Below are 9,087 nucleotides of genomic sequence, written 5' to 3' on the forward strand. Positions count from 1 at the left end.
CAAGAGGAAATGCCCCACAGGGGAGACCTTTCAAGCCATTGGCTGTATCATATGTATAAAGGACCCCATAGCCAAAATAAATCACATGGCCAAAGTTCACCTTGCCAAGGGGCAGAGAAGTATACTTGAGTTATATGATGGGAATATTTTCAAATGTGGGAACATGTGTGGTTGCAGAATGAGGAGTTGCAACCACATTTAATAACAAAGAAGTTCAGATCAGGGTTCTAGAAAGCAGCCTCTTATGAAGCATGCCATGACAAGGTGTGCTTCTATAGGAGGTGAAGGCAGGTCTTTCAGTGTAGAGTCTTTTTTAAAAAAAAAAAAAATTAGATATTTTCTTTATTTACATTTCAAATGTTATCCCCTTTCCTGGTTTCCTCACCGAATATCCCCTATAACCTTCCCCCTACCCTTGCTCACCAACTCACCCACTCCTGCTTCCTGGCCCTGGCATTCTCCTATACTGGGGCATAGAACCTTCAGAAGACCAAGAGCCTCTCCTCTCATTGATGACCGACTAGGCCGTCTCCTGCTAGATATGCAGCTAGAGACATGAGTCCCACCATGTGTTTTCTTTGATTGGTGGTTTAGTCCCAGGGAGCTCTGGGGGTACTGGTTAGTTCATATTGTTGTTCCTCCTATAGGGCTGCAAACCCCTTCAGCTCCTTTAGTACTTTCTCTAGCTCCTTCATTTCTATGTGTAAATAGCTATTGGAAATTGGGCATTGAGCAATTTATAAGAGTTTGTTTAAACGTGGGGATAAAAATTCTTATCTGTGTAGCATGAAAACTTGGGTTAGATCTTTTGTGAATCCATTGAATCATGGTTTCGTCAAATCCTAAAAGTGAAAGCAAATCTGTTTTTTTTTTTTAATCTTTTAAGGTTTTTTAAAAAATATACCTCTGATAATACACTTTATGTCATAATGATAAAATTTTAGGTAAAAATGAACAATTATCTTCAAAATTGTTATGTTCAATATCATGAGCAACTCCAATTTCAATGAAAAAAATTGTCAAAGTTGTATTTATATCCTCCATTATCCATTATGACTATATATACATACATTTCTCTCTGTCTCTAATTCTGTTTCTCTCTTAAACATGCAAACATGCACACACAGGAGAGAAAGAGAGAGATTTTAATATGTATTTCATCATTTTCCTCTTATTTTTCCTTCTTCCAAACCCTTGCATATACCCATATACCCCTTCTTGTTCTCTCCCAAATCCATAGCCCTTTTTCCCTATTTTCATTTATTGCTGTTACATACACATGCGTGTGCAAAAACGCACATATGTACACACACACACACACACACACACACACACACACACACACACCTACTGAGCCTGTTACTCAAATGTAAATTGTAAATTTCAGGGTTGACCATTTGGCATTTTACAACAAATAGGTAACGTCCACATTCCTTCATATTGTTGCTTGCTATTTTACTTTGATGTACATTGGCCACTTTATTTTACAGTTTGGAAATATATTTCATCTATTTAAACATCTATTATTCCCAGTGTGAATTTTCCAGATTGTATTTGAAGTCTACTTTAATGATCACTGAAATCGTTCCAGATGTGCTTAACTTATCTGTGGTTGAATAGAAGATCTTTATGCCTGCCTTTGTGTAATAAAAATATTTCCTGCAGAATTGATCTCTAAGAAATATCTTGGCTGAAAAGTGTTAACATTATTTGGTAAATTTGGAATAACACCCATGTTTTCTTTAAAACTCTGCATTATCAAACTTACAATTTATTTTTTCCAAAACTGTATCACAACAAAGTATCATCATTTTTAAGGTTTTATTTATATAATTTTGTGGTTTGTGGTTTGTGTTGTTAGAGTTATTATAATGAATGGAGGCAAATAGATACAAGCGGAAGATACATTTTTTATATTGGCAAAGAATATAAAACTTAATTGTTGGACTTAATGAAGACTTATAGTATTCTTGCTACTGAAGAGGCATGCTTTGTTGTTCTTAAAGCCTGAAGCAAGAAACAGTTTTGCTTGTATTTTTATCTATGGTTAAAAAAAATTCTACCATGTCTAAAGGAAACTAAGTTGTGATGGTCAGAACAATCATCCACATCCATGTTCTGAGATCCTGTCAGTATATCCTTGAGAAGAAGAAGGCATCATATAGCAATAGCTAAGAATCTTGAGATAATATAATTTTGCCATTTGTCTGTGGATACAATATAATATAAGAATGATGAGTTGTTAAGAACAACAAGCCTTTGCTAGAAGTGATTAGGCAGGAAAAAGAAAGAAAGAAAGAAAGAAAGAAAGAAAGAAAGAAAGAAAGAAAGAAAGAAAGAAAGAAAGAAAGAAAGAAAGGATGGAAGCAAGAGGAAAGGATGGAGGAAGAAGAAAGGACATGACAGAGGAGAAAGTTTATTGTAGATATGTGAGGAACACAGCCAGAGTCAGAGACACTGTAAAGCAAGTTATTTAAATAAAGAAATATTAGAAAATTACTTTAAAAAAGAAAAGAAAAGAAAAGAAAAGAAAAGAAAAGAAAAGAAAAGAAAAGAAAAGAAAAGAAAAGAAAAGAAAAGAAAGATGCCTGAAGAGGAACAATCATGAAGATGGATGTCATTGGCTCTGAAGATGGGAAAGTAGGTCTTAAGTCAATGGAAAGACAAGGATACTATCCTAGAGCTTCCAAAGTTGTGTGTGACTCTGGCAGAATTTAAATTTAATCTCTAAATTAAAAAACCACAACAGATGTGTATTGTTTAAGCCAGTAAATTTGGAATAAATTGTTATCTAGGAATATTAAACCCATAAACCAACCTCATTGCCTGTATCTTGAGCTGAAAACCAATCTGTATCTCCTCTTTGCTTCTTCATGAAGAGATATGAGCTATTCTCCTGCCTGCTAATTATGTAGAAGGAGCAGACTAAGCCAAAAATACTTACAGTATTAACCTTAAGTCAATGTATACAATTTTAACAGGTATCATCTTTCTAACAGGTCTAGATGTAATATAAAAACTATTTCACTTAATGAAAAATAGTATTTTAATTGTGTTTCAATCTTCGTTACTTAATTGGGAAGGAGGGTGAATAATTTTTCACATATTAATTAGCATCTTCATTTTCTAGCTTACAGCTTTGACTAATTAATCAAATTAACTGTTTACAGTGTACCAATAATTGTAAACACTCTATATATCTTCTTACTCTTTAACTGTTATACTTTTCCAAATGTTTCTGTCTTTAAGTTAAAGGTTGTGTGACTTTTATCTGAGAACTGAGTGATAAAAGGTGGGGTAGAAACAACCAATTTGTGATTAAATATTTACTACAACATAACTCCATTGTTTTCCCCTTCCCTTTCCTCCCTCTAAATCCTCCCATGTACCCTCCATCTTACTCTAATTCAAACTCATGCCCTCCCTTTTTAATTGTTGTTATATATATTTATATAAATGTATATGTTTGTGTATATAGATACATATTCCTTTATATACAAATACAACCTGTTCAAACCATTCAATATTTCTTGTATGTTTATGTATTCAGGACTGACCAATTTGTATTGCATAACCAATTAGATATATTTCTCTGGGGGAGATTATTTTTCTTGGTCATGGCATTCTTTTGGTGCCTGGATTACTTTGTCTAGAGTAGAGGAATTTTGACCTTTCTTTCTTCCATATTAGAATGTTATTTGTATTGTCCTTATTCTGCTCATGTATAGGCAGTCCTGGTGGTGATGACCATACTTCACAATTAAATGATAACATTGAAATATAATTAAGATAGCATGTTTTATTACAGATAACCAAGAATTACCAAAGTACAGAGTTCTAGAGCCCAGTTCTAATAGATACAGCTACAACAAAAATCCTATACTTAAGGCTTAAAAAAACATTGAAGAAGCCAATGTTTTGAAACATTGTAACAGCCAGAGTAACAGGAAATCTGCAGTGAGTTTGTATTTCCTAGATTTCTAGAAGCTACATTTACATTTGTTTTTATGAATTGTCTTCCATTCTTTTTATTATTGTTTAGTCTGTGCTTATATTTTGATTTTTATGAAACTAAACTTATTTGAATATAAAAAACCCTAGGGTTTTAATTTTCTTTAAATGTGTATAAGTGTTTTGCCTTTATTTATATCTGGAGATTAGATATATGTTTTGTGTCAGGTGTCAGAAGAAGCCACAAAATAGTGACAGATACCACTGAAGCTATAGTTATAGATGATTGATCACTAGCTGCTCTATTGGTGACAGGAACTCAAAGCAGGTCCTCTACGATTGTAGCAAAAACTCTTAACCATGAAGTTATCTCTTCTGTCCCAGAACTTTAATTTTTGACAACATAGAGAGCTTTTGCAAATAGTATTTTCTGAATAATTCATCATATCTACATTGATTAAAATGCCACTTCTATATAGTACTGCATTTTCAATATGATTTATACACTCTTTTGATATTACTCTCATCTACTATTTCATTGAATAAATACTGAAGTTTTATTTAGCATGGAATTATGACATGCTACATGACAGATCTATCCTCATTTTCCTTCTGTTTCAGATTATTTTTATGATACTTATACTTTCAAAAGTATTCCTAAGATAAGTCCTAAACAAAAGTTGTACTGCTTCAATATTCTACACACACACACACACACACACACACACACACACACACACACACACACGAGAGAGAGAGAGAGAGAGAGAGAGAGAGAGAGAGAGAGAGACCTAGAAAGTGAATAAAATAAGGAGATTCCAGACAGAAGTCAAAATGAAAAAAGGCGTTTTTCCATCATTTGTCTTTTATTGGGAAGATAATTTCTAATCCTGGTTCCATTTCGAGAAGTGAAAATAGAGTCACTCCTAGCATCTGTCACACACAAAAACCAAAGATTTTTGTGTGGCAACTTCTGGAAGGGTAAGGTCTGAAGAAAGCCTGGAAAAGAGCCCCAAAACATCCTAGTAAAATTATCAATATCCCTTGATCCCAGACACACACAGAGGGAGTACAAATATTGGGCACCCTGGTTAAAGAGAGGAAAACAGAATTGCGAGTTTTTACAAAGAAAAAAAGTTATTGATCAGTTTCCTGTGTATATATACATACCAACATCTTTAGCTAAAGATTTGTAAATAAAACATGTTATCTTTAAACTAATCTCTGAAATCTAGAGATTACATTTCTTATGTCATTTTGAACATTACAAGCCAGTACAGTGCAAAGGTTTCTACTTTCTTCAACTCAGCTCTGGAAATCCTAACCATTTGCAATAATTACAAAGAAACACAAAAAAAGATGACACCGATTCAACACTGTGGGGATGATATGATGTCCTATGCAAAGAAAATCACAAGGAAAATATGAAGTTATTAACAATAACTAGCAAATTTGACAAGTTATCAAATATAATATTTTGTTTAAAATAACAGCTGTAACTCTCAACTACCTATAAAAATAGACAAAAATTCATATTGGTAATATGAAATCTAGGAAGGATATGATGAAGAAGGCGTTCTCATTTATTGATGGTCGGATGTCAATATGATAGTCAGTTTTGAGGCTTAGTGATTTGTTGCAAACTTAACACTCTGGCAAGTTAGTTTCTTAATATTTACAATGGTTCAAAATTGTCTCCTTAATAAAATTAGTACATAGATGTTTACAGCAGTTTTTAAAAGTAATTTTTATTGGATATTTTATTTATTTGCATGTCAACGTAATCCCCTTTTCCAGTTTCCTCTCCATAAACCCCCTATACCATCCTCGACCCCCTGCTTCTTTGGGGGTGTTATACCAGCTTTAAAGGTAGTTTCAAACATCAGAGCAACAAAGTAATTTTTTTTCAACAGATGAATGGGTAAATAAATTTTTATACACAAGGATAATGGACCTTGGACAGAGGTGAAATCAAGTTAGCTACTGAGCGATGAGAGGGCACAAGGAAACGAAGATGCTTCAAAATGGAAGTGTTATTCCAGTAGATATTCTGGAAATTTCAAAACTCCAAAGAAGTGGAAAGATCAGTGAATGTAAGGTTGGAAAATGCACAACATAATGAAATTTTAGGGAAATGAACATGTTTTGTATAGTGTAGTAGTTGGTGTAATTGTTTCCATGCATACATTTATCGAAACTCACGAAATGTATTATAGCAAGTTTCAACCTCACCACAGACACTAGAATATTGTTTATAGTGACTTTTCAAGACTTTTTTCAGACCCTACTCTTTCACAAATACAAGACTCTGGGACCTTTCACTATCTTAGTGACTTGTCTTTGAAATTTTTCACTTTCTCGAGATTGTACAAGTACAATAAGAATTCAAAAGTATTGCCCAGGTAGGGTTTGGTTAGCACAAAGGAATGATCTCATTCTTTATCTAAGGCATTTTACTTCCATTAATACAAGGTAGAATTACAATAGCTTTTCTAGGCAACCATAGCTCACTGCTATTGAACTTGAAACACGTCAGCCTCTATTTCCATGCATTACTAAATATGCTGTGCTTCTCCTATCTTTACCTGAAATGTACTTTTTTAAAATTCAAGGACTTTCCTCAGCAAGTGTTTTCAGAGTGCTGAGTGTCTGGATGCTTGGTTTAGTGGCCACCTACCTCTGAGAAAGCTGTTTCTCTAGATTTGCGTCATTTTCATGATGAATAAAGCATGGAGAATCGCTCTCAGCTGGTAACGATATTCATAGACTTCCCAGATTGGAAAAGACCTTAAAAGACCTGCTCATCCCTCCTCCTGTCACCAAGCATGATGATAGCTACTCTCATCCTCTCCAGAGAGAGGGCAGCAGCTGTCACCAATCTCTCTGGATCTCCAGGCTGTCCCTCTGTGACCCAGTCTCAGGTTAGCATATTCCTGTTGATTAAGAGTTTTGAGAGCCTTGGATGAATGCAGTACTGAAATTACCAGGAAGTAGTGGAAATAATTCGCCTGCACTCAGCGTCTTCTGCCTATAGCATCTGCCAAGTGAGGGGAATTGTGGGCAGGCAGAGATGTTGTGCATGCCATGGCAATGAGGGGGCCTGGAGATCCTGCACCATGGCTAGATAATTGCTTATTTTCAGCCATCCATGTGCAGAGGATGCTATGAATAGAACTCCAGTTCACCGTATGCTTCCCATAACCGCAAACAGACGGAACTTCCTATGGAAAGTAGCACTGTATAGGACCTGATAGAGGGTCATTCTCCTCACAGGCTAAATTAGTCCTGAGACCAGAAGACTTTTATTGGCAAGTGTTGGACCTTCTCACTCTAGAATTGTTTTTGTGCTCTCTTGATATTAGTATTACATATATGTCAATTTTGTAGATTTTGCAATGCTTTTGTCAGAAACCATATAGTAGAACTTATAACAGGATATATGCTGTTAGACTCCCATACTTGCCACTACAGATTCAGAATTAATGTTTATTAATTACCCCAAAATGTATATTAACTATGGGAGTGTTTTAAACACATATACAAAAGGTTTGTTGGTTTTTGAGATTACAGCTTCCAGGAAATTGAGTTTGGCTTCCCCCCACTAAAGTTTATGTAGCAATTACTAATTTCTTTCTAACAGATCTATTGTGGCAAGGACAACCTACTAGGACTCTAATTTAAAAAAAAAATAGCAGACAGCATTCGCCAACAAATTGAGTCAACAGAAATCGCAATGGGGATAATGGCTACCTAGTAGTAGCCTCATATACTGCAATCTGTATAAGAATACAGTTCCCAATATGTTTATTTTATTTTCATCTGTTATATATATATATATATACAAGTGTCTACAACCATGTATGTACATAGACCCATAAGATGATGTTGGGTGCCACCTCTACGCCTTTACACATTACAGCCTTGAAACAGGATATTTCATTGAAAAGAATCTCACACTCTGTGTTAGGTTGACTGACTGACAAGCTCCTAGGATATACCTGACCCAGTACTACAATGCTGGCATTAATATATACAGAACTTTTTGTGACAGAATTTTGCATGGATGTTGGGTGTTTGAACACAGGTGGTTTTTGTTTGTTTGTTTGTTTGTTTTATGAGACAGGGTTGCTCTGTATAGCCCTGGCTGTCCTGGAACTCACTTTGTAGACCAGGCTGGCCTCGAACTCAGAAATCTGCCTGCCTCTGCCTCTCAAGTGCTGGGATTAAAGGCATGTGCCACCACCACCCAGCCGAACACAGGTCTTTATATTTACAGAGAAACTGCTCTTATCCATCCATCTGTATTTCCATCTCCCTTCTTTAAATGCAAATTAAAAAAATCCAACTTTTGATGTCTTAAAATTCTTTTCTTATTTAAATATTTTTTTTATTTTGCACATATGGGCATTTTGTATGTAAGTTTATGTATTTATTCCATGCCTAGTTCCAGCAGAGCCCAAAAGGGGGCACTGGACCCCCTTCATCTAGAGTTACAGATACTGCTATGTGTGTCCTGAACTTGAACATGGCTCTCTAGAAGAATAGCCAGTGTTCTTTTTATATTTATTTATTTATTTATTTATTTATTTATTTATTTATTTATTTTGTTTTTTTCCAGACAGCGTTTCTCTGTATACTGGAACTCACTTTGTAGACCAGGCTGGCCTAAAACTCAGAAATCAGCCTACCTCTGCCTCCCCAGTGCAGGGATGAAAGGCATGTGCCACCACTCCCAGCAGTGTTTTTTGTTTGTTTGTTCGTTCGTTTGTTTATTTGTTTGTTTGTCATGTTTTATTTTAATGTTATTTCTATTTCAATGTTTGTTTTATTTGATTTTTTCTTTATTTACACTTCAAATGCTATTCCAAAAGTTCCCCATATGCTCCCACCGCCCCTTGCTCCCCTACCCACCCAGTCCCACTTCTTGGCCCTGGCCTTCCCCTGTGCTAGGTCATATAAACTTTACAAGAACAAGAGGCCTCTCTTCCCAATTATGGGGCATTAGGCCATCTTCTGCTACATATGCAGCTAGAGACACAAGCTCAGGGGGTACTGGTTAGTTCATATTGTTGTTCCACCTACAGGTTGCATCCCCCTTCAGCTCCTTGGGTACTTTCTCTAGCTCCTCCATTGGGG

The sequence above is a fragment of the Mus pahari genome, chromosome 6 (assembly GCF_900095145.1).
Source record: "Mus pahari chromosome 6, PAHARI_EIJ_v1.1, whole genome shotgun sequence".
NCBI classification, from domain to species: Eukaryota; Metazoa; Chordata; class Mammalia; order Rodentia; family Muridae; genus Mus; species Mus pahari.